Raw genomic sequence first — 20,491 nt, 5'->3', positions numbered from 1 at the left:
GATCTGAAAAGATCGACATGCCCTGCATGATAAGCACTTTAGGCCCATGCATTCATTTCACCTCTAATGCTCCATCTGCAACAACTGTCCAATCCGCTACGGATATGCAAACACTCCCAACTTCAAACCCCAAATATCTTGCATAACATGGCTTTGTTTGATGAGCCATCTGGACTTGCTCCTTTAGCACTTCAAGCTCTACTTCCTCAAGCCAAAAACCAGCACTTTGAACATCCTTCACCTGCCATCCATCTGGACCAATCTAAAGCCCTTTTGTTCTAGAAAACCACATAAAGCATACATCTCTGCTACCACTTGCCTGCCCAGGCTCTAACATTGTCCATAAGTTTAGCAAAACCTTGAATATGTATGCAAATTTATTACTTTGGCATGACAACAACTCCTCGCAACTCAACTTCGTCGGCACCTCGCCAAGAAATCCCCCGTTAGCTTCGCTCGCATAGCAACTCCTCCTCTCGATAGCCCTCGCTGGCCCCTTCTTCCAAACGTACAAAAACCACTTCCCTCCCTCTCTCTCTCTCTCTCTCTCTCTCTCTCTCTCTCCCCCAATTCTCCTCTCCTTTCTTTCAGGACAAAGGCTCTCCTTGCTAAAAAAAACGTTGCCCCCCTCTTTCTTCTCCTCTTCTTTTTCTTTTCTTTCTTATAAAAAAACCCCTTTTAGCAATAGCGCCCCGGCCCTATTGCTCTTCTTAGCCTCACCCCAAGATTTTTTCTTTTTGCTTAGCTATTGAGGTTCACTTTCTTTTTCTTCGTCCAACTCTAGTCACCTTTTTACACTTATTACCAAGGGGGTCTTTTAAGCATATGTTTCCCACACCGCCAAATCAGCTTTTTGATCATGCCATGCTGAAAATCCACTTTGCCGATTCTAAAATTCTAGAGCTTCTCCACTATTCGACGTCACCATGGCCTTGGGCACCACATCCCAAAACGGAAAAACCATATGCCATGATTGTCCACCAACTTGAACTTGGCGTATCTTGGTGCCTACGACTCCGATCGACAAGCCAAAAATTTTGGCTAACTCTCTGCATCGTAGCAACTTTCCAGAACTTTGGCAAGCTTAAACCTTGTTAGTGCGTCTACCAAAGCGGCCTTGTGAGCACATACCTGACCCTCGACAAATATTCTATATGCCATAACTTGCTCATTCGAGCTCGGGGGGTTCACTATGTGTAAAGCTACCATATCATGTGCGTTCAAAACATGTTTGTAAAACCCCTTATCTGTGAATTTTGTTAAGAATATAATGTATCTTTTTTTAAAAAAATCTGTAAGTTTTTTTCAAATTTGAAAAAGTAATGCCCTTCTGTATATATATTTCTGTAAGTTTCAAGATTTTTAAATACCCTTCTGTTGAACTCACGTGATAGATTACATTTTTATTAGGTGACCTCTCCAGGCATTCGAGGCCCGATTGACAATCCAAAAAGACCGACATGCTCCATAGCCCAAACACTTTACGTGTATCCAATGATCTCCATTATGGCTGCCTATCTATACCTGCCTAATCTGTCGAGGATCTGCAAGATCTTCTAACTTTAAACTGGCATATCTCGCACATGTGGATCCATTTGACGAGGAGTACTTCGGAAACCACATTCTAGAGCACCAACTTAGCATCCCAATCAGCCCATTGTAGAGGCCTTCTTGGCCTAGAAAACCACCTTTAAGCAGACATTCCTGCTGCCTTTGTCCTGCGCAGGGCCATCACAAAACTTCCTCAAAACTTTGCCATGCATCTTTCAGCATACTCTGCATTACATTGCACACTTCTCAGCACGGACCAACTGTGGCCGCACCAACGTCGGGAACGAACGTCGACTTCAATCTGCAATATCTCTCTGGTCTTGGCTTTGATTGACAAGCCGTGACTTACTATAGCCTTCCATTGCCACGTATATCACATACAAACCATGGCGAGGACCTGAAAACTCTAGATGGCACGCATACCAATGCGATAAAATTGACACAGACTCGACTCCCAACAAATTTTTAGTTGACCATAACTTTCTTTGTAGAGCTCTGATATGCAATCCTAGTCTCCTGTCTCCAGCTACCCTACACGTCGGGATCTGCAACACCTTCCAATTTAAAACCTGAATGTCTTGCACATTGGGGCTCTATTTGACAAGCCTTCTGGATCAACTTGCACAACATCCCAAATTCTACATTCTAGAGCACAGATTCAACACTTAGGGCACATTGATGTGTCATCCCAACTGGACCTCTTTGGAGCCTTTTTGGCCTAAAAAGCCGCATCAGGCATACATTTCCACTAGAACCTGCTTGCGCAAGTCTTCCATACTTGCCTTAGCCCTTTGTCCTGCACGTGCTAGCACCCTTTGCTCGACATAGAGTACTTCCTTGCACATACCGAATTTAGCTACACCAACGTACACAATCATCGAGCTAGCCTATAAGAGGCAATAGCACAGGTAATAACCGTAGAAATATTACACCTTAAAAACACACACACACACACACACACACACACACACACAAGCAGCATTCATAAGCAGAACCAAACATCAAAAAACATCTTCGACATAGTTGGTAACTTTTTCCAAAAGCGCAACAATAAATACCAAGTGAAACGATGGCCACGACAAATACCAAGTGAAACGATGGCCACGACAACGAACCTTCAGGTGCAGTTTAGTTTTTTGGGAAAGAAAAAAGTAGAACTCAATCTCCCTGTGTATAAACTTTAAAACTAGTTTCATTAATACGCCATAAATGGCTTTGAGTTTTACAAATGCCCCTTATAGAAAGTGTTATTGTTCTCACTGTTGTAGGGCTTTAAGCAAAATGATTGTTTCATTAGAAAGAGAAGTTGCCCGATGGGTACAAACTTGGACAAAAATGCCTCTTATAGAAAGTGTTATTGTTCTCAGTGTTGTGGGGCTTTAAGCAAAATAATTGTTTCATTAGAAAGAGAAGTTGGCCGATGGGTAAGCAGCATTAGAACAAAGTTGGACAAAAATGCATAGCTTTATTTTTCTCGGCATACAATGGAATGCCTTTTGGCTCTTGTCGTATGGATAAAATAATTTGTATATATAAGACATCTAGTTCTAATCGATTTAGGTAAGGCTCTATATGAAAAGTATAGTGGTAGTGATCCTTTTTACCATAATGTGGTGTGTAACAAGTTTTTTAAAAAGATTATCAACATAAATAATATTTTGAATAGGATAATGAAACTTGGCAAAAAACAAATAAAACCATAAGGATCGTAACACTACGAACTTGTTGTTAAAGTAGAAATGAAGTTAATACCACCTAGTTGGACAGGAAGGCAACTAATTTGTACATTGTAAAATAGGAATATCGATTGCTTGCTCGAATGAGCTTGACCCAGGACCCGTATAAGTTGCAAGTGATCGAGAAAAGTTTAAGGCTGCACAGAATAAAAAACCAAACCAAAGGTGATTCAAGATCCTATTGTTAAACCTCGTGAACCAATAAAGGTTCTCAAAAATAATAGCAGACCATACCTACATAGAGTAGCAAAGGAGAATGTGGAAATTTATACAATGGGAGGATGAATGGGGTTTCTGGGATGTGGCAACAATAACAAGAAGTGGGGTTTGCTTGGATACCTGCCACCCATTATGTACAAGTTAGTTCTAATTAGATTGTGTTGATGGTTGGATGGCAGGTAGAGGTCCCCGCTTTCATCTAACAAGAGTCTTCGTTTATCCTCCTCATCCAAGATGCTTATGTAACGAATGTATTGACGATGATGTACAACCGGTATGTTTTGCAATAATTGATTGATGTGTCATAAAAAAACTAATATTTGTCATGCACATGGTATATTCAATTGTATTAGTTTTCAACAATGTACAAGAGTCTCAATATATGATTCAAATTGATGGGATTTTCAAACTTAAACACACACACATTTTTTCCCAAGTTACTCTTGGTCAGGTAACTATCATATACTGAGACTTCTTAGAATTGTCAATATATTTAAGGTTTTAATAAAGTTTTTTGACACATCAAGCTTGTTGGATCCTGTCTCTCACTCAGTTGGGTTATGGTATTGACAAAGACATCCCTATCCCTCCCCTTGGCACACAATGTATTCTCTCCTGCTTTAAAGGAGTTGAATTTCATAAGAAACTCTTAGATTTTGAAAAGCATGCAGTAGCTTCACAATCACTTTCAGCCTTAAACACTGCATCTATCAATGATTGGCTATCTCTTCTCAGCCTATCAAGAAAAGAGAAAGACAAAGTATTAGAAGCCTTCTCCTTATTCCTTTCCAATTTACTGATCATTGATACACAAGATTGTGCTAACTAGATTTTTATTTCTCATCATTGCCTACCATTGTAAATAAGCTCTATTTCATCAATGGTATCTCGACACTCCACATTGAAATCAAACATCCAGAAAAGGTCGTAAACCCACTTCTAGATTTTGATGTACTTGAGGAAGATGAGAAAGAAGCCTTAAACCTCTTGGCTGATTCTAGTAACCCGTCCCTTGAAAGATCTATATCTAAACTCTTTTTAGAAGTGATTCCCTTGTTACCCCTAAGACAAGTTGAACTGGATGCAATTCAACTTGAACACGAATTATGGGATTATGAGGTACTAAATCATCGTTCAACTTTCACAATTTCTTCTTTAGCCCTTCTCTGTAGCATTTCCAATGAAATTGTGGAACAATGCAAAACTCTACCACTACATTCTAAACATCTCTTGTTTCAAGATGTTTTATTTGAGCTTAAACAAATCAAGCTATCTAGGTGTGGATAGTAAGAAATGTTCAAGCACTGCTATCCATTACTCGCTCAAAAGAACTCTCTCTTATGGACCGGGCAAAGGATCAAAATAGTTTTCTAAAAAACTATAGGCCCTTCCTCAAGTGCCAATGCAAAAGAATTGATCCAAACTTGAGTTTTTTCTTCATCAATTATATGGTTTGACCAATCCCTCTAGTATGTTTTCCAGAATCTACCAAGGTTTTTTTCGATTTTCATCTAGGCTAGCACAAGCATATGCCTTTATTGCATGGGTAGCCTGTTTCCTTATGGATTTATGCCATGCAGTAATAGTATACTGTCATAATAATCAATATCTAATTCTCGTAAATGATTTTCTCATATTAAACTGATCATTTAATGTGGGGAAGTGCCAGGGGAGAAAAAGCTAGAATATTGGTTAAGCTAGCAGACCGGCCACAATAGGGATCCAAAGGAGGGAAAATAGGGATCCAAAGGAGGGAAAATAGGGATCCAAAGGGGGGGCCATCTGCAAAAGAGCCATGTGCAACAATGGGCTAAAAAGACCCTAAGGTTCAGCCCATTAAGACTTCCAAAATGCTAAGGTTCCAAAATTCAAAGGTTGTGTCCAAAAGGTTAAAGCTTAGGGGGAATTGGATGCTTTGTGTGCTCTCCAAAGTCAATGCATATCCCTACATGGGAGGGGGCGAGCCCTTCTTCTAGGGGATGAGAGATAAAGCCACACACACACACACACACACACACACACACACACACACACATACACACACACACACACACACACACACACACACACACACACACACACACACACAGGCTCCCTTTACACAAAGGGAATGAGGGACACATGTCAGCTCCCTAGGCCAGATGCCCACAAGGTGTGCCCAGTTTCTATTGGATGACCCTTGAAGTGGACCAATGAGAATTAAGCTAGAGTAAATCTAGTTTAATTAATTTAAAAACATTTAATAAAAGAAACCAATGAGAATTAAGTCTCCTAGAAGACTATTGGGCAGTCTCCCAAGGGGTCCAATGAGCATTCAGGAGCCCAATGGCTTGCCTGATTCCTATTGTCCAGGAGGCAAAGGGGTCCAATGAGAGTTTAGTTTAATTATTTAATTACATAAATCTCTCACAAAAGGGGAAAGGGGGACACATGTCAGAAGGCTATCACTTATGCTGCTTAATTGTCATTGGCTTGACTTGGGGAGAGCCAATGAGGGCTCAGCAAGAGAAAATAGCAAGAGGGCTCGCCCAAGAGAGAGAGGGGGCTCATTTTTGCAAGGCATTATCACACACACACTCACACAATCTCATGTGTGAAGAAAGAGAAGAATATCACTTCCCAAGCTTTAATGGAGAGCTCATCACCTACTCCAAGCTTGTGAGATAGAAGCCTACAACGACACACTCTTGGCATGTGGATGCAAATCCAACCAAGAGCCAAGCTTCAATGCATGCTCATCTCCTCTACCAAGCTAATTACTAAGCTAAGCTATGCTAATATGAGTGATTATGTGAGGAGATGTACATCTTTCTCGTAAGATACTCCTTCTTCCTCTCAATCTACTCTCATACCCTGCTAGCTCTCACCATCTTCGAAGGTGTGTGAGGTCTTGGGTCTGAGAACGGGGATAATTCAAGTTGTGTTTGCTAAGTGTTTTGCTTAGTGCATGAAACTTTCATCTTCATTGCACTAGCTAGTCTTGAAGGAACACAAAGAATTGTATTGTACAATGTCTCTCTTGATGGGAGAAACCATAATAAAAAGCCTTTTGGAGGGGGGACCGGCTCCATGCAAATCCGGTCCTCAATTGTTGTCATTAGCTTAATTTCTCTCTCTTTTGAAAGTATTGTCGATGCTATCTAACTAGGTGTTATGCTTTTTGTTGCTCTTTCCACCCAAGCACTCTTGTAATTCTCATTAGGAATCTATTCTAATGAAATGCCCACTATGTTCATGCTCATTTCCTCTACACACAAGTTATTAGGACATTAAATGTTACATTGGTATCAGAGCACAAGGTTTCTCTTTTCTTGCTCAAGAAGGGAGGTTCTCAAGCGAGCTACAAATGGTTGGTATTATTAATTGCCTGTGAGTAAGTAGAATAGGGATTTTTCAACCTTGCAGTGTGTCGCCTTTGTGCAGTTAACGGGGCATCACCGTCGAGAGCTATGGCCTTAATAGTGGATTCCTACGGGGCTTGCCTACGGCTTAACCACTATTGAGCTATTAGAAGCTTGACAGGAGCCGGTGCTGTTTTGGTGTCGAAAGACCCTCTCTTCTATTCCTTGCAATTAATGGTATTCGAGCCGCGGGTACAATAGCTTGAGTGCTTTTTCTAAAGGGGTAAAGAGGAGTAGCAACTAGGGCTTGAAGTGCCAAAGTACACCTAAAAAGTTTACACCTAAAGGTTGTTAGAATGGCTGACAATAGTAAAGAGAGTGAAATTAATGTTGATAACTTTGATTTTGCTCATGAGCAAGCTACTAATGATGCTTCAATGCTTGTTAACTATCTTCTTACTAGGCTTCAACAAGCCATGGGCAACCCATCTCTCCAAAGTGAAGTGCAACGGCAGCTCCGTGCTCACGGGATTCTCCAAGCTCATCACCAGGACGAGAGAACACCTAGGAAGCCTCCTTGTGAGACTACCAAAAGAGGTCTTTCTCCGATTCGGGAAGAAGAAGAGAATCCATATGAAGGGCTCAAGAATTTACTTCTTGATGATACATCTTCTTCCCAAAGGAGAACTCAAGAGCCTCCACCGAAGGAATGAGAAAGAAGCGAGTCTCCCGCCACCTCGGCGGAGATGGCTCCACGAGGACGGCGGGCTAAACGCTCTCCATCACCACCAAAGCGGAGAAGCCATCACACTCTTCTCCATGCCATAATTCAAAGAGGGATGATAAAAAGCAAGAGAAGAAAAAGGCGAGAAAGAGGACACCCTCTTCTCCATCTTCTTCATCCTCCTCCTCTTATGAAAGCGATGGTGAAGGCGACAAAGATCAAGAGAAGAAAAAGGCGAGAAAGAGGTCACCCTCTTCTCCACCTTCTTCAAATTCTTCATCTTCTGAAGAAAGTGATGGTGCAACCTTTGAACCATAAAAAAGAAGAGGCCATAGGAAATCCTATGCCGCATGGACGAGGTCGTCCAAATTGAAGAAATTCAAAGAGGGAGGGAGGAGCATCTCTTTCCTTACCTATGATGGTACCTTTGGTGCTACGGACAAAGTCTTGGCCTTTATCCAGTAATTTGATGCGGCGTTTGGAGATGAGGGCTTCACGGAGTCCTCTAAGCTACGCCATGTAGCTGTGCACTTTCAAAAGTCCTCCAGACAATGGTGGTCTAGCCTACGAGCCAACGGTGAAGCTCCACGAACATGGAAAGCTTTAAGAGCTTCCATTATGAAGCAGTTTTTGGCCACCGATGCCAAAGACAAGGTACTCACCGAATGGCGAAGCTTAAAGCTCTCTCCTAATGAATCCATCCATAAATATGTAGACAAGTTTTGGGATCTACAACTCAAAGCCATTGTCTTCAAAAAGTTGGATTTTGGAGAGCAAAAGCAACAATTTTGTGCGGTCTTAACCGAAGAAATGGCGGAGTATGTCAACTCCCTAAGGCCACATACCATATCGGCGGTAATACACCATACTATGGTGGCCTCTCGAATCAATTTCCAAACAGGGGCTAAAAGAAATAATAAGCCCCCGAAAAACAAGGGTTCCAATGAGCCTAAGGGGAAGGACAATGTCCAAAAGTCTCCTAAGGGAAACTCCAACAAAGCTAAAGAGAAGGGAGTTTACAAAGATAAGAATAAACTCTCTCCTGAAGAGCTTGAGCGTTATCATAAGGATAATCGGTGTTCCAAGTGCGGCGAACAAGGGCATGCGTACCACGCTTGTCCCCAAAAGAACAACCGCCAAGATCCTCCTAGAGCTTCCTTGGTTGAAATCCAAGAGGAGGAGACTCACCAAACTCACCACAAAGGATCTCCTCTATGCCATGCTTGGGGAAAGGTAAGAGAACATGATGCTTTTATTCTCTTTGACCCTGGTTCTACTCACAATTTTATATCTATGGAGTTAGCCACCAAGCTAGGCATACAATCCTACGAGATGGGAGATGTCCTACCGACAGACAGTGCGTTCAAGGGGCAAGAAGCTTCCGTCACTCCCTTAATTGGGAAATTGAGGCTTCATGTCCAAGGCTATGTGGACAAAGAGGACTTCTTTATCTCTCCTCTCAAGCATGAGGATGTAATCCTAGGGGCACCATGGTTTGACCACCTGGCTGCCGATGTTAAATTTCCTGAAAGGAGAATCTCCTTTAAGTTCAGGGAAAAAGACATGTATATAGATGCTAAGGAAATGGGTAACACCATCCCCATTGTACATACACCAGCTTTCAACAAGTCAATAAAGAGCTCTATTTCCGTGTACATGATTTTTGTTAAAGATTCTCAAAACAAGCTCATTTTATACCTGTCAAAAAGACTATCAAAGCCCATCAAATGGCAACCCTCTTCATTTCACAAATTTTCAAGTACCATGGTTTGCCAATGTCCATAGTGTTGGATAGAGATCCTAGAATGACCAGTAACTTCTGGAAGGGTCTCTTTGAGAATTTAGGGACAAGGCTAAACTTCTCTTCGGCCTATCATCCACAAATGGATGGCCAAATTGAAATAGCTAACCTAACCATTCTCGATCTACTAAAAGCCTATGTAACGGAAGTAGATCAAAGATTCCAATGGGAGAAGTACTTACCCTTAGTGGAGTATGCTTACAATAACACTGTACATACTTCCACAGGAAAAGCACCTTTCGAGGTAATTGAGGGAAGATCAAAAAGTTCCTTGCTACTTAAGGTACATGGGAAGATCTTCGCTGCAGATGAGTATAGCCGAGACCTACAAGAATCTTTCCAAAAGATTAAGGATGCTATCTCTATATCACAGCAAAGGCAAAAGGCTGCTGCTGACAAGCACAGAAGAGACCAAGCCTTTAAAGAAAACGATTGGGTCTTGTTAAAGTTTCCCAAGGCTCGATTAAGGCACACGACGGGCAAGAATCCTACGGGCCACCAAAAGTACTATGCTAAACTAGCAAAAAGGTACTATGGTCCCTTTCAGATTCTTAGGCCAATCAATGAGATGGCCTATCAACTCAAGTTGCCCAATCATTGGCTCATACACAATGCTTTTCATGTGAGCCTATTAAAACCTTACAAAGGAGAGCCACCTCAAGAACCAACTATTGAAGACCCACCGGAGATCGAGGACCAAGAGGAGGTGCTGCAGCCCGAGTCCATTCTCCGACATGAAGACAAGGTACTAAGAGGCGGTAAGACTATCGGACGATATCTTATCAAGTTTAAGAATTATCCTTTTGAAGATGCTAGATGGATGCAAGGCATACAATTAAAGGATAACCTAAACCTTGTCAATGCTTACAATGCTTCCCAAGAGTAAGCAAATGTACAAAATGTTAAAAATGAACAAAGTTTTTGTCTTATAAGACTTTCTTTTTCTTTATTGTGCACAAAAATGAACTAGTATGCATGCTTAGATCAAGTTTGCAGAGACGACGTCTCCCAAACACCAAGTAGAGCTTGTCACTCTATTATGGAAGACTGATAGGACTAATGTGCGGACATGCTTGCGGCAGCCTAAGGCTCTCAAGCGCAAAATGGACTAGTCATCCATTGTGGAATGATGTCGTAGGGTAACATAGGGATCCTCTACCCGCTAAGAAAAGGACTCATGAATATGCTTTATCTTCTCTACACCATAGTCGAGGACGACTATGATTTTAAGAGAGAGTTAATGTCATAATAATCAATATCTAATTCTCCTAAATGATTTTCTCATATTAAACTGATCATTTAATGTGGGGAAGTGCCAGGGGAGAAAAAGCTAGAATTTTGGTTAAGCTAGTAGACTGGCCACAATAGGGATCCAAAGGAGGGAAAATAGGGATCCAAAGGGGGGGCCATCTGCAAAAGAGCCATGTGCAACAATGGGCTAAAAAGACCCTAAGGTTCAGCCCATTAAGACTTCCAAAATGCTAAGGTTCCAAAATTCAAAGGTTGTGTCCAAAGAATAAAAAACCATACCAAAGGTGATTCAAGATCCTATTGTTAAACCTCGTGAACCAATAAAGGTTCTCAAAAATAATAGCAGACCATACCTACATAGAGTAGCAAAGGAGAATGTGGAAATTTATACAATGGGAGGATGATGGGGTTTCTGGGATGTGGCAACAATAACAAGAAGTGGGGGTTGCTTGGATACCTGCCACCCATTATGTACAAGTTAGTTCTAATTAGATTGTGTTGATGGTTGGATGGCAGGTAGAGGTCCCCGCTTTCATCTAGCAGGAGTCTTCGTTTATCCTCCTCATCCAAGATGCATATGTAACGGATGTATTGACGATGATGTACAACCGGTATGTTTTGCAATAATTGATTGATGTGTCTTAAAAAAACTAATATTTGTCATGCACATGGTATATTCAATTGTATTAGTTTTCAACAATGTATAAGAGTCTCAATATATGATTCAAATTGATGGGATTTTCAAACTTAAACACACACATTTTTTCCCAAGTTACTCTTGGTCAGGTAACTATCATATACTGAGACTTCTTAGAATTGTCAATATATTTAAGGTTTTAATAAAGTTTTTTGACACATCAAGCTTGTTGGATCCTGTCTCTCACTCAGTTGGGTTATGGTATTGACAAAGACATCCCTATCCCTCCCCTTGGCACACAATGTATTCTCTCCTGCTTTAAAGGAGTTGAATTTCATAAGAAACTCTTAGATTTTGAAAAGCATGCAGTAACTTCACAATCACTTTCAGCCTTAAACACTGCATCTATCAATGATTGGCTATCTCTTCTCAGCCTATCAAGAAAAGAGAAAGACAAACTATTAGAAGCCTTCTCCTTATTCCTTTCCAATTTACTGATCATTGATACACAAGATTGTGCTAACTTAGATTTTTATTTCTCATCATTGCCTACCATTGTAAATAAGCTCTATTTCATCAATGGTATCTCGACACTCCACATTGAAATCAAACATCCAGAAAAGGTCGTAAACCCACTTCTAGATTTTGATGTACTTGAGGAAGATGAGAAAGAAGCCTTAAACCTCTTGGCTGATTCTAGTAACCCGTCCCTTGAAAGATCTATATCTAAACTCTTTTTAGAAGTGATTCCCTTGTTACCCCCTAGACAAGTTGAACTGGATGCAATTCAACTTGAACACGAATTATGGGATTATGAGGTACTAAATCATCGTTCAACTTTCACAATTTCTTCTTTAGCCCTTCTCTGTAGCATTTCCAATGAAATTGTGGAACAATGCAAAACTCTACCACTACATTCTAAACATCTCTTGTTTCAAGATGTTTTATTTGAGCTTAAACAAATCAAGCTATCTAGGTGTGGATAGTAAGAAATGTTCAAGCACTGCTATCCATTACTCGCTCAAAAGAACTCTCTCTTATGGACCGGGCAAAGGATCAAAATAGTTTTCTAAAAAACTATAGGCCCTTCCTCAAGTGCCAATGCAAAAGAATTGATCCAAACTTGAGTTTTTTCTTCATCAATTATATGGTTTGACCAATCCCTCTAGTATGTTTTCCAGAATCTACCAAGGTTTTTTTCGATTTTCATCTAGGCTAGCACAAGCATATGCCTTTATTGCATGGGTAGCCTGTTTCCCTATGGATTTATGCCATGCAGTAATAGTATACTGTCATAATAATCAATATCTAATTCTCGTAAATGATTTTCTCATATTAAACTGATCATTTAATGTGGGGAAGTGCCAGGGGAGAAAAAGCTAGAATATTGGTTAAGCTAGCAGACCGGCCACAATAGGGATCCAAAGGAGGGAAAATAGGGATCCAAAGGGGGGGCCATCTGCAAAAGAGCCATGTGCAACAATGGGCTAAAAAGACCCTAAGGTTCAGCCCATTAAGACTTCCAAAATGCTAAGGTTCCAAAATTCAAAGGTTGTGTCCAAAAGGTTAAAGCTTAGGGGGAATTGGATGCTTTGTGTGCTCTCCAAAGTCAATGCATATCCCTACATGGGAGGGGGCGAGCCCTTCTTCTAGGGGATGAGAGATAAAGCCACACACACACACACACACACACACACACACACACACACACACACACACACACACACACACACACACACACACAGGCTCCCTTTACACAAAGGGAATGAGGGACACATGTCAGCTCCCTAGGCCAGATGCCCACAAGGTGTGCCCAGTTTCTATTGGATGACCCTTGAAGTGGACCAATGAGAATTAAGCTAGAGTAAATCTAGTTTAATTAATTTAAAAACATTTAATAAAAGAAACCAATGAGAATTAAGTCTCCTAGAAGACTATTGGGCAGTCTCCCAAGGGGTCCAATGAGCATTCAGGAGCCCAATGGCTTGCCTGATTCCTATTGGCCAGGAGGCAAAGGGGTCCAATGAGAGTTTAGTTTAATTATTTAATTACATAAATCTCTCACAAAAGGGGAAAGGGGGACACATGTCAGAAGGCTATCACTTATGCTGCTTAATTGTCTCACTTATGCTGCTTAATTGTCATTGGCTTGACTTGGGGAGAGCCAATGAGGGCTCAGCAAGAGAAAATAGCAAGAGGGCTCGCCCAAGAGAGAGAGGGGGCTCATTTTTGCAAGGCATTATCACACACACACTCACACAATCTCATGTGTGAAGAAAGAGAAGACTATCACTTCCCAAGCTTTAATGGAGAGCTCATCACCTACTCCAAGCTTGTGAGATAGAAGCCTACAACGACACACTCTTGGCATGTGGATGCAAATCCAACCAAGAGCCAAGCTTCAATGCATGCTCATCTCCTCTACCAAGCTAATTACTAAGCTAAGCTATGCTAATATGAGTGATTATATGAGGAGATGTACATCTTTCTCGTAAGATACTCCTTCTTCCTCTCAATCTACTCTCATACCCTGCTAGCTCTCACCATCTTTGAAGGTGTGTGAGGTCTTGGGTCTGAGAACGGGGATAATTCAAGTTGTGTTTGCTAAGTGTTTTGCTTAGTGCATGAAACTTTCATCTTCATTGCACTAGCTAGTCTTGAAGGAACACAAAGAATTGTATTGTACAATGTCTCTCTTGATGGGAGAAACCATAATACAAAGCCTTTTGGAGGGGGGACCGGCTCCATGCAAATCCGGTCCTCAACTGTTGTCATTAGCTTAATTTCTCTCTCTTTTGAAAGTATTGTCGATGCTATCTAACTAGGTGTTATGCTTTTTGTTGCTCTCTCCACCCAAGCACTCTTGTAATTCTCATTAGGAATCTATTCTAATGAAATGCCCACTATGTTCATGCTCATTTCCTCTACACACAAGTTATTAGGCCATTAAATGTTACATATACTATCACTTTTATGAACATATGTTAGAAGTTGCTAAAGGTTTAGTGTTAAATACATCTGGTTCCCCGCTACTCCAAAAGCTTTACAACACCCCTATATCGAACACCATCATTGAAACACTTTTCAAACTAGCAAAGAGAAATGAGCTATTAAAGAAGATCACAAATAGCCAAGCAGTATGGTTTCAACCAATAAGAAACCAACACACACACACACACACACACACACACACACACACACACACACACACACACACACACACACACACACACACACACACACACACACACACACACACACACACACAAGTATACTGGTCATAAGTGGTTTTTTAAAGAAAAACTCTCCAAAAAAAAAAAAAACGCCCCCCCCCCCCCCCCCCCCCCCCCCCCCCACCCATGGTTGCATAATAAAGATACCCCCTTTTTTGCCATACCATTAGAAACTGCCTCATAAGGGGACTTGACCCCCGCCTAACCAAAAGAGTGAAGTGAAATCATTACATGGGGTAGGCGGCCCGTGTCCACTCTCTATCACCTTCCCCAGGCAATGGCGCCTGCAGGCTCGCGCAATTGAGGGCGGCCGATTGCATTCAACCTACTGGCTCTGGGAGCGTGCATGCCATCCTATATAAACTGAGGTAAGGGAATACTCTGGCCCTCACTTAGCCCTGGAGTAGGTCTTTCTTTTTGCTCATTTTTTCGTTACTGTCTGAATTTGCTAAAATGGAGCTTGTACACGTGTACCTTACTACAAAGCTTCGGTTTTTGTTTAAGTGTTCTTGCAATACCTTGCATGGTAAGCGAAGAAAGATGTCGTCTGAGTTATGCACTGTGTATTTGTCTAGACATAAAGAGACAAACTTTTAAGCCATATGGCTTAGCATTTGAGCAAAATAATGGTCTTTTAAAGGGAGTACCTACTACAGGTAATTTAGGGGTCGCCTTTGTAAAAAGCTACTGCATAATTGTTATTGCTACACCTGGGCATTGTTGTGGGCCTTGAGACTGCTTGTGCATAAAGAGCAACTGTTTTTTTGGCATGTCTTTGTTGACTGGACCAATGGGGAGAACACATGAGGGAATGGTGTTAGCTATACAAATTGCTACATTGGCTTTTTCTGTTGCTTTAGGACCTTACCTGCATTTTTGTAGTAAGGTACCTGGTTATGGGTTTTTGTATTAGGGTACACTTGCATAAGTTGGTTGTTGTTATAGACTGTTATACGGCTCTGTTTTAGCCTGCAAGACTTGACCTTTGATGACATAAATATGGTTAAACATTTGGTTTGGAAATAGGGGTATGTGTTGACATCAGCCTGAGTTAATGTATATGTGTACATTTGTGTGTATGTGTGTATAGGTGTTGGTTTGGCTTGATAACTTGGCTGTTCTCAATGGCTGCTACACCTGGGCACTGATAAAGTTTGGTCCTAATAAACTTCTTATACATAAAAGGTGGCTGTTGTTCATGGAGGCAATACGTGCATAACTTGGGTTTGGTTGAGGGTCTTTTTGACTCTGTTATAGCCACTGCATGACCTTGCAATTGCAGGCTTTACTGATTATGAGTTTGTTTACTGGTCTAGTCACTGGGAAAAGAAAATATTTGTATGGTACCTTACGTTGTTACATTGTATGAAAACAATAATGATTGATATCGTGCAAAAACATGGCTAGACATTACCTTTCCTTGTTTAAAGGGATGAAAATAGTTGGTATAATAAAATCATGGGTCTATTAATTTTTGAAGGTAAGTATGTAAACAGTTGCTTTGGGCTCCTGGCATAATAACCGAGCTACTGTTCTTAAACCTCTTGGGACCCCGGGGGATTCACTCTATATACAAAATGGGAGGCCACCTGCAAGCGGACAACTTTGATAAAACCCCTATATACGACTCATATTAGGGAATATGAGCCCCCTTTCTACGCTTATACGAAAGTCAATGCAGAAAACTATCATACCCCTATCTTACGTATAAAATTTAGGTCTCACATGATCCAACTGAGTAAAACTAGTCAAAGAGCATGTAGCATAGTGACTGACAATGTACTAAGGAACCACTTTTGTTCATAACTAGATGTACCCTCAATGTGTCTTAGTTTGACTTTCAAACTATGTGGCCGTTCAGCCTGCACTTTAGCTACTCGTCCATTTTGACCCATCTAAATTACTCAAAAAACATGGTTATAAAGTTGTGTTAGGTTCTCCATGTAAATTTTCATCTATACAAACTCTTTATAGCTTTCATCCCTCAATAAATGAACTATAATAACAAAACAAGCAATTGACACAAAGCATTACTGTTGGTTGTTGCATGTATCTTGGTAGCTATTGACTCACAAGTTTGAGGGAAGACTCTTTTGGAAAGCCATGATTTTCAAACACAAAATATTCATTTCATTTTCCCCTTTTCTCACTTCCCCCCTGTCCCCCACAATATGATACCCCCTCCCTTATTTTGGATCTTAGGAGATAAATTATTGGGGGCCTACCCCTAGCTTATACGCTTATGTAATTTGTAAAGAAACCCCCCTCCCCTGCACTTACGTGGTGCGATAAGTTTTCCATGGTGAATCCCCCGGGCTTGGGACACTACTGTTCCTAAAAAGCTGCTAATGATTTATGGGATGATGAAGGTAAGTATATGGCTGGCCTTTTTCGGCTTTTGACATAGAGTGCAAGCTTTTGCTCTGGAAAAATAAGGTTCCACATTAAGGAAAAGTAGTCTTGCTACTCTACTAACCGGTTATACTAGTATCTTATTGGTTAATTTAAAAAAACGAGGTAGTTATCACCCTCATTTGATATCTTTGGTTAAAAAAAAGTAAGTCGGATTTCACATCCCCTTAGCTAAAGGGGTACCTTTGATACCATGGGTTTGCTAATTCTGAAGGTAAGTATATGGTTACTGAGCTATGGCTCTCAAAATAGTTTGACTCTTAATGGACTTCACCATGTAAGAATGTAGACTGTAACACTCATTTGTGAAGAAAAGATTTCTAAACATACCAGTTCTAATGAATAACCTAGCTTGTCTAAAGTAACTAAAACCTATAAGATGGACATGGATAACAATTGATATGGTCATTGATACCTGTAAAACACATCCAAGGCTAACTGAATTGTTGTTTTGTTTGAATGGATGCAGGTAAGGACTCTATCTTATCTTGGACGGGGTTTCTTTTCTTTGGCAAGCAACCTCACTGTAATGAAATACTCACTGAGGAACGGGGAAGTTCTTTTACTACTAATCTTACTGAAAGAGGATCTTTTTCCTACAATCATTGTACCTAAATAATTCTGATACTGAGTTATTTTCGTACATATGAGTTCATTATTCCTTGGCCAGCTGTCTTTTGAATGTAAAAATTCAATTATGTCTTATTATTTAAGATTTAAACAGCTACACACACACACACACACACACACACACACACACACACACACACACTTCTTGCCTTAGTAAACCCTCTATACATAAGATCCCATGGATATCCCAACCACACAACATAGTGATGCCATTTGATCTCCTTATTCACTAATACATTATAAAGTTGTTGACTATTGATATATATTGCAAAAGAACCAAACATTGGCAAGTATCAAATCTGCCAATAGTTTCACATCTTTGGGAAATATATGACAGATTGATGGCCTCCCATAGCTATCATGACCCACTAAGGTGTAGTCTTACAAAAGTACCGCCTATGCCTAACTCGGTTTGGGTACTTTCTCCCATCGCTTCTCATTTGAAAACGGTGGCTTACGGTATCCTTGGAGACTTTTCCCTTCTCATGAAATCACTACATATTTATGTCCATAATTGAGGTACCGGTTGGAGGTCGGCACACGTGTACACCAACCACTTGAGGCTAATAAAGGACAACTCACGAACACATAGAATCATTTATCAAAAACCCACAACAATTCGGATGACTTAACTATGTGAGCAGCTCTTCTCTTTATTTGGCCATGCATGTGAGGCTCATATACTATTCTATCCCTTCTTAGCCCTCCTAGCGTTTTTTGGTTCTACCTTACCTTTCTCTCTCATTGCTGGCATCCTTGCATTTTTGGATGCTATCTCACCTTCCCCCATTAAAATTACTCGCTCGGCCCCCAAGACTCGTCATTACACAAGGCTTTTTTTCTAACTATTCTTGCGCATGAGGAGCTTCTCCTCTCCCCGATTACCATGGTGTACTTCTCTCCTCGTGCATGTTGTTTGAGATTTACACGCACAACCACACACGCAAGCGTGTATGCTCACACACACAGATTCGCAATAGACTCGCAACCCCTACGAGAGCATCTTACTGCTACTTTCCTGGTTTTTGGGAAGCAACATTGGCCACATGCATACCTAGAGATGGCTTCACCTTTGCTTACTCTAGCCCACCTGCACCCTGGAGATGGCGTATACTGTAGACCTCCCATGCATGCAACAACACAAGAATTTCAGTTTTTGGATGACACACACAATCAGAGTGTTGGGATTCCCGACATAATCCTTACAATGCAAAGGTAGACAAAATCATAGTTTGGGAATTCCTACATTCAGGTAGGTGCTTATGTACCTACTTAGTATAAAAGGATTTTTTTAAAAACATTGCTTTTCTTGCTCAGATGAACTACTCTGCTTAAATCTGTTTTCTATATGTCAGTATAGTAATTCTTGCTTTTATGGTTCAGATGAACTCCTCAACTTAAATTGGTTTTCTAATGAATTTTTTTGGACTTGACTACATATGAAGATAATATAGGCTGTGCTTTGAGTAATACACATAGCTGAATTTAATGAGAAGTGTCGAGGTAGTTGATTAAACACATGAAACATGTTTGTGTTGTTTGCATCTGATAGGTAGTATATCAAATGTCTTTTCAAATCTAAAAATTGATTTTGAATCTTTCTATATATGAAAGACTAACATTATTCATGGTTATCAGTTACAAAAAACTATTTGGGGGTTTACACTCAAAGTGTCCTTTCAAGGTTGATGATAAACATCGGCTTTAGATTGCAGTTTTGTGTCATGTTGGTACTTGGAAAATGAAAATACTATTGATGGTCTACATGGTCTATGTACAGTAAGATGTGCTTTTGACATTTAACCCTAGTTACAGACATTTGATTCATGGTTTTTATTATAACATAGATGATTCGTTTGATCCTGAATCTAGTGTGATATAAGACTTTGAATAAATACTAGGCAATACAGTCATTTTAGTATGACTAAATAAGAGACTTACTGGTTCATAATGCTACCTCTTTACTTGCATATATTTGCTGGGCAATCGGTTACCCATACCTAAATAATCACTTTCACGTGTGTGTATTGTTGCCTTTTAACTTTCCTTCTACGGTTTCTTTGATAGATTAGATCTGTTGTATTTTAGATAACAAAAAAATACTAAAAGCTGGCCAATACACTTCTATCGTATTGACGAGGACAAAAATAGAAGTATAATAAACTTTGATATTTACATAGAGGTAATGGATATATGGAAATTGTAGGTGAAGCTTTTTACTTTCAAATGATTGCTAGAGCCTTAAACCTATTGTGAGGGTCTCGGTAGAGATGGTTTTGACTGGAATTTTGAAAAGTTATCCGTTGTAGAAAGGAGATGCTGCCCAAATTTTCACTTTTTAGATATCTTTAATACTAGAAACTGGAGTGATACTTCATGCTGCTACCTTTCTTTGTCTGTTAAAATAAATTGCAGGATTAGAGGTAAAATTTTACTAGCTCATAAGTTGTGAACACTCATATTTTTCTTTGACATAGAAGTTTACATTCTTGAATATGCTTAATTGGTTTTGTTAAAGCAATTTTCATACTAAACAGTTTATCGTACTTCTCTGATGAGGATCGACATTTTGCAAATTGTTTATCTGGGTTTGGACTATCGCTTGGCTGCGAACTTGTGAACCAACCAATACCACAGCTCAAAGGGTGTTGATATCATACCACCACTTGGGATCTTTCTATTCGGAGATAGTGAACACCGCAATTTTGGAATTAGGATATTTTGAGTGTATCTTCTAAATCACATACACAAAGCGGTGAATCGCTGGCACAATAGAAAACATGCCTATGTTTGCCTCCTTGCGTAGTGGTGAATGAGATGGCATTTTTGAGAATGGGTCCTAATTACAAAGGAGATGTTGCCTAATTTTTTTTGGAATTAAAAGATGCAAATATATGACTCAATCTCAAAACATAATACTTGGTATGTGCTATTGTTGTTAGTTTTTGTTTTAACT

The sequence above is a fragment of the Adiantum capillus-veneris genome, chromosome 15 (genome assembly GCF_014529385.1).
Source record: "Adiantum capillus-veneris isolate H3 chromosome 15, ASM1452938v2, whole genome shotgun sequence".
Classification (NCBI taxonomy): domain Eukaryota; kingdom Viridiplantae; phylum Streptophyta; class Polypodiopsida; order Polypodiales; family Pteridaceae; genus Adiantum; species Adiantum capillus-veneris.
This window is presented reverse-complemented; position numbering follows the sequence as displayed.